This window comes from Mchenga conophoros, linkage group LG1 (assembly GCF_057382185.1).
Source record: "Mchenga conophoros isolate Kocher_MC1m ecotype Shallow Benthic linkage group LG1, M_conophoros_male_GT1.1, whole genome shotgun sequence".
NCBI classification, from domain to species: Eukaryota; Metazoa; Chordata; class Actinopteri; order Cichliformes; family Cichlidae; genus Mchenga; species Mchenga conophoros.
In genome coordinates, this window is record NC_140526.1 from 3,002,333 (window position 1) to 3,013,802 (window position 11,470).

Sequence of the window (11,470 nt, forward strand, 5' to 3'; positions counted from 1 at the left end):
CTTGAACATCCGATGACCTGTATAGTGCACTCTATGAAGTATTTTGTATTGTATTAATTGCAGACTGGGATTTTTAATTAATTTAAAAGTTTTTAAGCAAATCTGAGACCAGAAGTTTTGGTCTAGGTTGACTGATAAATCTGCTTCCCACTTTGCAGTAGGAAGGGATATTGATTCATCTAATTTAGAAAGTGTTCTGTATATTTTAGATAATAATTTGGGGGATTTAAGAGTAAGAAAATGTGCCGCACTTAGTGGTGTTTGTAATTCAACTTGACTGAGGTTAAATTTCTTTTTTACTATGGATTTAATTTGTTGATATTCTAAAAACCTTGTCTTGTTGATCCCATATTGTTCAACTAGTCTGTCAAATGGAATAAATTCTGTTCCCTCTAATATATGTTCTAAGTATTTAATTCCTTTACAACTCCATTCTGGGAAATTAATCATATTATTGTTTTGTAATATGTCAGGGTTATTCCAGATAGGTGTACGTTTGCATGGGATTAATGAAGACTCCGTTATTTTTAGAAACTCCCACCATGCTGTTAGAGAAAAGCTGATGTTGATACTTTTAAAGCATTCATGTCTTTTGATGTTTGAGCTAATAAATGGTAGGTCTGAAATCTCTAGATCCTTGCATAGTGCCTGTTCAACATCTAGCCAGGGCTCAACTAAGAAGGTATGTTTTAACCATTCTGAGATGAACTGAAGCCTGTTGGCTAAGAAGTATTGGTGAAAATTAGGCAGATCTAATCCTCCTCTATCCTTGGTTCTTTGTAGCGTTTTTAAGCTAATACGCGGGGGTTTATCTTTCCAAAGGAATTTGGAAATATATGAATCCAGAGATCTGAACCAATCTTGTGATGGTTTGTTAGGGATCATCAAAAATAAGTAATTTATTTTTGGCAAGATCATCATTTTTATAGTGGCGACCCTTCCCATGAGTGATATGGGTAAAGATTTCCATCTAGTCAGATCGCCTTCTACTTTCTTTAGAAGTGGGATGTGGTTTAGTTTAGTTAAGTCTGAAAGCTTAGGAGAGATATTAATACCTAAATATTTAATATTTCCGGATTGTGAAGGATATAAAAAACAACAACAGCAATAGAATAATATTAAACACAAAGTGAACCGTCTTCCTTCATTAAATAGGTTCTTTTAGATGTTAAGGAGGAATTGACTTAACCAGGCTGGCGGAGAATGAAGACAACCGGACACCTGCAGCAGATGGGGAATCAGTGAACTTTTATTAAGACAGAGACAAACTCTCAACGCAGCTCACATCAAGAGATTCCAAAGATTTGCTGTGAGGATGAGTATATATTCTCTAAAACTTACAGGAGGGGGTTGTGAGGAAAGTGCTGCATTAGCAGAAAAACAACTCCATAAAAGGAAATCGGCCTTGGGTGTTCTAGTCTGTTCGCTTGCAGATATCTTGCACCTGCAGGCTGAGGCGATCGCTTCTTATCGCTCTCAAGGCCAAAGTCGTGAGCACATTTTTATTACACAGTTGCACAGTAACTTTAAAGCTGAACAATATTTAAAGCTGAACAATGTTTAAAGCTGAACAATATTTAAAGCTGAATAATGTTTAAAGCTGAACAATATTTAAAGCTGAATAATGTTTAAAGCTGAACAATATTTAAAGCTGAATAATGTTTGATCAGATTATATTTTCTTCAAATCCCCCTTTTGACCCATCTTAAATGGGTCAACACACAAAAATAAGTAACATTCAAAGGAACACAGAGACGTGTCGAAGCCTGGCTCGAAAAACTCCTCGGGTCTTATCATTTGTCTTTATATGTATGAGGAGAAAAGAGTCCAGGCACCACCCTGCCCAGGGGTCGGCTGCAAGCAGTCTCGGTTCCCGATGAAAGCAGTAACAGCTGTCCTGCACAAAAGGATACAACGAGTCAGTGCAACCAGGGTAGTGACACAAAATTAACAGTTCCTGTAACTCAGCAATCAAAAAGCATAAGTAATGATAAAAATGTGGAGAGTACAGAGTATACTATAATAATGAGAGATATAAACGTGAAAATGTGAAAGAATAAATCAACCGTAAAATAAACTCAGAACGGTAACTGCTAAGGACATTCAAAAGTGAATATGGTAAAACGTTAGGAAGGGGTTTGGAAAAAAACAATTTATATCCAGTGGTGGGAGTACACATTCGCTCAGGCTTAAGTCCGGAGACCCTGAGAACATCGCTTAACCCTCACAACCCGACCAGACACAGTTCAACCAGATATATCCTTCAAGAGGAAGTGGGTGAGGGAAACAATTAATAACAAACCTAATACAAAACACCACAGAGAAACAACCAGTCTAGAAGCATTTAAACAAGAGAAAGACGATAATGTTCGTCACCCTCACGATCAGGATTATGCCAATGGGAATGAGACCCAGGGCCAGGAAGCAAATAAAGACGCAACATCTTTGCCTGCCTGTCATTTCATGGGGAAAGAGCCAAGACATGTTTACTTAGCTTGGATGTCGTCTAATAGAGGATGATGGGGCACAGAAAGGTGGTCCAGTCCCCCCACCTCGCCAAGGGCGTGTTCTAGGAGTCAAAGAGCAACAACCTGCAATCTGTACCAAAAAATCTTCATAGTCCCACCGGAAAATCATAAGAGTAATAAACGATTCAGCTCAACAGACAAGTATCATGTTCAGGTTTCTCCAATCATTAAATCACTATTATTGCCACAATTTGCTTTATTCACCCTTTGGGCAATGTTATTTCAAGAGAGAGAGAGAGAGAGAGAGAGAGAGAGAGAGAGAGAGAGAGAGAGAGAGAGAGAGCGAGAGAGAGCGAGAGAGAGAGAGAGAGAGAGAGAGAGAGAGAGAGAGAGAGAGAGAGAGAGAGAGAGAGAGAGAGCCCCTAATGGCCAGTTAGTGGGCTCTAGGTCAAACTGTCCCCAAATTTGTTATTTGTTATTATTACTTGTTTTCATGTCACTTGTCTGTTTTCTACTGCACCCCTCTCACCAAAGCAAAGCAAACATTAGCAGCACATTGACCGTAGTCAGGCATCCTCATTCCATAGGTGCTATAAAACATTTCCTGTAAAAGAATCACAGTTTTCAAGACAGGGTGTGTCTCCCCCAACACTCCCACCAGAATACAGTGTAATAGCATCCCCAACTCCTAACCCATAAACACCGTTTCTTCACACATCCGCCCAGAAATCCTGTAATAGAAAAACATTAAAACTGTAACCCTGTAGGGAAGAAAATGTAAATGGTAACGCTGCGCAGTTACCTCTGTAAGCAACACAAGACACAAAAATGGCATTTACAGGTTCACTCATCCTCGAATATTTTGTCATCCTTCTACTCCTGTAAAAGAAACCCACATAAATTCATCCACCCTTTTATCCTATCTAGGTGGAGGTGGTTAACCTTGAGTCATGGTCAAGTCTTGTCATCTTTTACCAGTCAGTCCGTTTGTTTTTATTCCCAGTCTTTCATCCATTCATCCGTTCTTTGCTGATAGTGAAACCTGTCGTCGCATCTAGTTTCCACACTCAGCAAAATGACGTCATCTCAAAAAGAAACAAGAACTTGAGTTTGGATTACCTCGCTGAATCCTTTTTTAAACAGGGACTCTCGTTTCTAATTGTCCCCACAAGTGTTTCCTCCAGAACCCATTTCAATGCGGAGAAACTCACTTACAACAATTTTCTCGCCGACGTGTAATGCTTGTAATTTCCGATGTGCAGATCTGCTTAAAGAAAAGATTCACAAACAAAAATCAGTAAATATAAAACAAAATAAAATGAAAAATAACAAAAACAAAATGCAGACGCCCGGGTCTTAGGACTTGTCACTGAATATTCTTCCCATCAATAAAAATACCAACCTAAACCTACACAGAGTCAATTCAACACCACCTCAATCTTTTCATATTCATAAACCTATATGTTTTGCGTTCGTGAAACAAAATTGAACCATTAAGTAAGTTGAGCTCTTGAAATGTTTTAATTCTCTTAATTCTGCCAGTTTATTTCAACACTTATTCAATGACTTTTATTCAACTGCTACTTGGTCACTCGACTTTTACCTGTTCAAATTGCCTAGGGTTCAACAAAGTCTAGATCCCCGTTTTCATGAAACTTGAACGGTGTACGATGGTTTACTTACAGTAATTTAGAATCATCACTCAACCTAGCTCTACTACTGGCACTGCGTGACCTTTCTCACACTGGAAACCAGAATTTAGTACAGAACTTTAATGCCTCAGGCAATCGCGTTCAAGGGCTGCCCCCCCTTCTCTTCTTCTTTGTCCGTGTGTTCCTCCTTTATTAAATCTCCATCACAATGACGTGGCGCTCTGAAATAAAACTCACACTGTTAATTCCTCGTTTTCACTCTGCACCACTGCTCAGAGTGTTTTCTTTTCTTTTTAGTGTAGAGTAAACAATTAAGTCGAGGCCTTAAGCCCCAGATATCTCGCACGGGCATCATTTTCATAACCAAACCGCTCCGGACTCTGCTCCCCAGACCACACAAATGCCCTCCGGGCTTATTATTATAGCAAATTCTGTATTTGACTTTGTTGTGTGCAGCATTGAGCCTTTGTCAGTAAAGCATTCTTCATTGCAGCAGCTGGAGCATTGTGTGTCACTTCTTAGTAAATTAAATCAACATTTTGATTTTAGTGCATGGGTATGTATCAGTTTTTACTCCCTCAACAAGTGCATAAGTGTTCATGTGTGTGTTTCCCTTCATTCTAAGTAGGCGCATGCAGAAGTGTGTGTTCGTGTGTTGGTATATGTTTGTGTTCATCACCTTCCTGTTCTGTAGTTTAGGTAAACCAGCGGCCTGACGCATGGCCTAGGGTCCTCCCCTCCTCTTTGGGTCTGTTTTCATCCGTTGTTGCAGCTGCCTGCATCTTCTCCTTGTACCTTGACCCTTTTGCTTCTGTATGGTCCACGGCCTTCTGCAGCTCTGCTGTTCGGCTCTTCTCAGAGGTCAGCATCCTTCTGCTCACCGTCCCTTTTCCTCCGGGCTTAATGCGCGTCTCGTCACAGCTCTGTCAGCTGACGCAGCCTGGGAATTTCCCCCGTGTAGTGAAACGGGCTTTAGGTTTAGTGCTCTCCGTCTCTGCTGCATGAGATCACTCTTTTGCAGCACTGTTGACATCCTCAAGTTGTTGTTGTGAGTCCAGCTGCTGTGGCCTTCAGGGGTCAAAGGGTCAAAGATGGTCGCGGAGAGGGCAACGATGGTAGAGGGGAGGGTAGGAGTCCAGGTCAGCTTCGGCTCTCAGAAAAAACAAAAACAAAACAAAACAGGCGAACAGGAAAATGATGTTGTGTTGGCTGTGCTGTGTTGGCTGTGTTATCCCGAGAGGGGAGAAACAACGAGATCTCGTCTCCCCCCTTTTTTGTTTTTGTTTTTTTTTTTTTTTTTTTTTTTTTCACCATATAATCAACTCATAACCCCGCAAGTTGACAGGACAACACAGGTACGTGTTAAAATTCTTAAGATCCTGTTTAGAAACCTAAAAAGGAATTTCCTATCATTCAGTAGTCATTTGTCTTAAACAATCAACAAAAACATGTCCCAAGTCGACCCTTTTAACCACTAAATTTGTCGTGTCCTCACTTAATCCTCAGACCAGTGTCTTTGTCTTTTGACGTTACGTTGTTGTCCTGCAACCCAAAGCGTTTAATTGTCAGTAATGTATAAACTATATCATTTAAAAACAGGTGTATGTTAAGTGTCGCTACTTTAACCTTGCATGTACGTGCACATGTATGTAAGCTGTTTCTTCATTGCATGTATGGGTGCGTCTGTCTATGGGTTACTTTAACTTTTTCTCAAACGAGGCATTTCTCTAACACGCACATGTGTCTGTTCCTCACCCTTCTCATATCTTTCTCTGGTTGTGTGTGGTTTTATTTGTTTCAGTGATTTACCAGGAACATCTTTTCCTTTTCTCCATGTCTTCCGCCAGAGGTTAACACGGGTGAGATTCAGGGACACAGCACCCAGAGCAGTTCAGCGAGAAAAACCCGCCTCAAACTACATTCTCTCTTTTTTGTTTTACCGGGAGGGGTGAGGACAACTCTGGTGTCCAGCCGTGAATTTTAGCCAAAGCTTGGCCTGTCTTCTGCTGCCGTACTCAGGCTTCCAGGTTAAGAAAAAACACCTGTATGAAGACACTAAACATACATTTAGTATTTGTATAAACATAACTGCCTAAATCATTGAACTCTTGAGGAGGGTGTATTTCAGAATCAGAATCAAAATCAAAAACTTTATTGTCATTGTCATGAGACCGACGACATTAAGAATGGTCCCCGATCATTGCATCATCCCTAGTAATATCAAATATAAAAAAACAATAAAATTCAATCAATAAAATAGATAGAATACTTAAAATACTAAGTATTCCCACCGTCATGCTTCAGACCGTGCATAGATTAACACAAGAGTGGCATGGTGGACATTTTTGTAGTATTCAGATGTGTTATTGCAGTTGGATAACAGCTGTGTTTGAGTCTATTAGTCCTTGCTCTGATTGCCCTATACCGTCTGCCTTAGGGCAACAGTTCGAACAGGGAGTGGCCAGGATGTGAGGTGTCTTTTATGATGTTTTGGGCCTTTTTAAAACAGCGGGCGTTGTTTGACTCTTTACTAACTTTAAAACCCCACCATAACAATTTCTCACTGACAAACTTCTATGCATCCATTTAAACATGCGAAGCCAGCACAAAATCACACACATACCCCTACAGCAAAGCTTTAACATAACCACAATGCAACTCCTCCCTTAAACGGGAGAAATCACCCTGACTCAACCAACTCTATATAAAACGTCAAACAAAGATAAACCACAAACATTTCTACACTTCTGTGTCTTCCACGCAGCACAATAGGCAGAAAAACACCGATTACTCACAGTCTACAACAAAAGAAAAACCTGCTCTTTTCACAACTCTCACAGCTAAAGTCAAAACTCTTACCCAGTGCCTCTGAAATAATAAAAAAATCACCAAATACTCGGTTACTCTTTTCACTCGCTCCCTCTCACTCCCTTCTTCCTCATACAGCATACACGCTCGCTCCCGCGGACCCGCTCGGCCCCGCGGGCTCACTCGGCCCCCACCTTTTTCCTCTCACAGAGACAGAGAGAGAGACCCTTTTCCTTTTTTTTTTTTTTTTTTACTTCGGTCTATCTGCACAGAGTTTACCTCATCTCTTTCCTTCTATGGGCATGCACACTTCCTGTCTCACACACACAGCCCCTCTCTCAGAGAGAGCAGAAAAGAGTTTTTCCTTTTTTTCAACACTCAGGAGAAATTCAACAGACAGTTTATACCACTATTTTACACTTTATTTACACACACCGGTAATTTATGTTCTATTTACACACGGGCCCGCATAGACATATGCCAGAAGAGGTTACCCCTAACTTTTTGACTAATTTAAAAGCATCTTTCAGCTGTTTTGCTTCTTTAGGCTGGTGTGTGGAGTTGATGACTGTCTCAACACATGTTAATTGTTCTCCCAATGTGCTAAGAATAACACCGGGACCCCAACCATCATCATTAGTTTCTCGATCTAATTCTCCATCCATTTTACTGTCAATGGAGGAGTGTTCTTTTATTGCTTTTAAAGGAGAATTTGGGCCAGCTGGGTTTCTGCCTCTGTTAGGCACTAATCAGCTGGGGCGCTGCTTTAAAGGTGAGTCAGCACTGAAATATCCCTTCAGGTGTTACCAGGCTTCTACCAAACCGGAGTCTGGCGGGTAACCTTGCCTAGAGCTTCCTGATAGGGGTGCTAGTTGGTTGTCACCTTGTTCACACGTCTCATTCACACTTCATACATTACCTGCAGTCACTCATTACCCTCCTTATGTATGTAATAAATGTGTAAAAAAATTCTATGTGTGGTGTATTATTTTAACCAAAAGAGGAACCTAGTTCCTTTAATTGTGTAATCTGTGAACAACGGAGAACCAAACTGTCCTGCCCAGTGTTCCACAGCAAGCATTCAGCGTGTATTTATGTGTGTCCAATATCAAACAGAACATCAAAACATTTAAAACACTAAAATCATCGGGGTTTTAAGAAGAGATCCGTTTTCTCCTATTGATCAAAGGGACCTCTCCTTTTGGACTCCAACCAGTACTTCTCTTTTTTAAGTTTTAGAGGATCTTTTCTAATAAAGTCCTCTGGGCCTTCCTAACCCTTCTGTAGTTTAGAGAATATTACTAAAAAATATTCTCAAGGCCTTTAACCTTTTAATTTGTTTAGAAAGGCGTTACTAATAAACCCTTTCAAGGTCCCAGACCTGCTGAGGTATGTATCCGACACCGGAGAGCAAACCCGTCGGCTGCAACCGTGGTCAGACCTCAGTTCACTCTTATCTTTATTCACTTATTCACTTATTTCTTATTCACTTATCTCTTATTCACTTGTCTGATTCTCAACAAGCCTTAAGTAAGCCAGACAATTTTGGTTATGAATTACTAGGAGTTTGGACACTAAGTATTTTTATAATGTTCAATATAGCAGAAATAAAAGGTCTGCTTACCTTGTTTTTTGTGTGTACACAGCTTTTGTCCAAACTCCGTTCACTCAGACCACGGCCGATGTCCTCCCTCCCGTTCCAGTTTGACCTGGAGCGGATCCTGTTCGTGACGCCAATTGAAGGATATAAAAAACAACAACAGCAATAGAATAATATTAAACACAAAGTGAACCGTCTTCCTTCATTAAATAGGTTCTTTTAGATGTTAAGGAGGAATTGACTTAACCAGGCTGGCGGAGAATGAAGACAACCGGACACCTGCAGCAGATGGGGAATCAGTGAACTTTTATTAAGACAGAGACAAACTCTCAACGCAGCTCACATCAAGAGATTCCAAAGATTTGCTGTGAGGATGAGTATATATTCTCTAAAACTTACAGGAGGGGGTTGTGAGGAAAGTGCTGCATTAGCAGAAAAACAACTCCATAAAAGGAAATCGGCCTTGGGTGTTCTAGTCTGTTCGCTTGCAGATATCTTGCACCTGCAGGCTGAGGCGATCGCTTCTTATCGCTCTCAAGGCCAAAGTCGTGAGCACATTTTTATTACACAGTTGCACAGTAACTTTAAAGCTGAACAATATTTAAAGCTGAACAATGTTTAAAGCTGAACAATATTTAAAGCTGAATAATGTTTAAAGCTGAACAATATTTAAAGCTGAATAATGTTTAAAGCTGAACAATATTTAAAGCTGAATAATGTTTGATCAGATTATATTTTCTTCAATTGCAGTGGGGCAGAGGAAGAATTATGGAAGGAGCAGTTAATGGGGAGAACTGTAGATTTTGGCCAGTTAATTGAATAATCTGAAACTCTTGAAAACCAGTTTATTAAAGTAATTACCTCAGAGAGGTTGGTTTGTGTGTTTTGCAGAAAAAGCAACACATCATCCGCATAGAGACTGATTTTATGTTCTATGTTCTTACATTTTATGCCCTTAATTGTTGTAGCCTGTCTAAATGCTGCTGCTAGAGGTTCGATAAAAATTGCAAAAAGTGAGGGGGAGAGTGGGCATCCCTGTCTGGTGCCCCTCAGGAGACAGAAGCTGGAGGATGTCTGGTCATTTGTTCTGATACGAGCCGTTGGGGAATTGTATAATATTCTTATCCAGTTTATGAAAGAGTTTCCAAAACCAAATTTGTGTAAAGTTGCGAATAAAAATTTCCAATTAACTCTGTCAAATGCTTTTTCTGCATCTAGAGATAATATTATGGCTTCGATGTTTTTATCGTATGAGTAGTCTATTAAATTAAGTAATCTACGAGTGTTTGTTGAGGAGTGCCGACCTTTTATGAAACCAGTTTGGTCAGGATGAATTAAGAGGGGGGTCATTTTCTCTAATCTCTTTGAGAGAGCTTTGCAGATTATTTTAAGGTCTACATTTAAAAGAGAAATTGGACGATAGCTTGAGGGAAATAAAGGGTCTTTGCCTGGTTTTAGCAGGAGACTAATGTTGGCAGAATTCATATTTGGTGGTAGTCTGCCCTTTTCCTCGATTTCCTGCAACATGCTGTGGAATACTGGTGCCAAAATTGTCCAGAATTCTTTGTAGAATTCTGCAGGGAAGCCGTCTGGACCTGGAGCCTTATTATTGGGCATACTTATCAGGGCTTCCTGGAGTTCACTTGGCGTCAGTGGCGAATCCAATTCCATTGCTTGACTGTCTAGTAATTTTGGAAGAGTTACGTTGTCAAGAAACAGATCAATTTCATTTTTAGATGGGTTTATTTGTGGTGAGTATAAAGTTTCATAGAAATCCCTAAAAATGTTGTTTATTCTTCCAGGATCATATATTGTGTTCCCCGATAAATCTTTAGCAGCACATATAGTTGTTTTTTCTTTATTTATTTTTAGCTGGTTAGCTAGAAATCGACCTGATTTGTTACTGTGTTCAAAATTCTGCAAGCGAAGTCTTTGTATAAGGAATTGTGTTTTTTTATTAATAGTTTCATTTAATTCTAGTTTTGTTTTGCATATTTTGTTCAATGTTTCCTGATCTTGGTGGGACGCGTAGGCTTCTTCTAGTGATTTGATGTTTTTTTCTAATTCCTGAATATTTTTGTTTTCTTCTTTCTTTTTGTGTGATGAGAAAGAAATTATTTTACCTCTCATCACAGCTTTCCCTGCTTCCCATAGAACAGAAGCAGATATTCCGGGAGTGTCATTAAAGTCTAAATATGAAGTCCATTCCTTTTTAAAGTATTTAATAAAGTCTTCATCTTTAAGTAGTGATATATTAAATCTCCAGTTTTTACTTGGCGTAGTATTATTCTTGTGCATTAGTATTAAAGATACAGGAGCATGATCGCTGACAGCTATAGGATGAATCTCAGTGTCTGAAATGTCACACAGCAGTGAGCTGCTGACCAAAAAATAATCCAGACGAGAGTAAGAGTGATGAACATGCGAGAAAAAAGTATATTCCTTACTGGTGGGGTGAAGAGAGCGCCATGCATCGCAAAGACCAAAGTCGTTCATATACTGTTTGATTATATTTGTGGACTGCCAATTACGCTGAGTTCCTGTTGTGTTGAGCCTATCCATTTCTTCATTTAGTCCAAGGTTGAGGTCACCGCCAAGAATGAGTGTGCAATCAAGGTGTTCAGAGAGTGCACTAAAAAAACCGTGGAAGAATGAGGGTTCATCAACATTTGGACCATATATACTAACAATACATAGTTTTTTGTTCAATATTGATAGTTTAATAATTAGAAATCTACCCTCTGGATCTATAACTGTATCGAGTACTGTAAAATTAACATTTTTATGTATTAAAATTGCTACTCCCCGTTGTCTAGAATTATAACCGGCTGCAAACACGTTAGGAAACTCAGGTGTTTTAAGTTCATTTAAACCTGTGACAGGTTTGTGAGTTTCTTGTAATAAAATAACATCTGCCTGTAGTTTTTTAAGCTGGTTAAATA

General features: G+C 39.6%; 1 long non-coding RNA gene across 1 annotated transcript; it reads right to left on the reverse strand.

The window, feature by feature from the left end:
- Positions 1 to 1,226: 1,226 nt before the first annotated feature.
- Positions 1,227 to 9,794, reverse strand: LOC146582716 (uncharacterized). Its single transcript, XR_014893267.1, has 2 exons — positions 8,776 to 9,794; positions 1,227 to 8,649 (listed from the first exon to the last, which is right to left on the reverse strand). It is a non-coding gene; the product is annotated as an uncharacterized LOC146582716 (long non-coding RNA).
- Between the last annotated feature and the right edge of the window lie 1,676 nt (positions 9,795 to 11,470).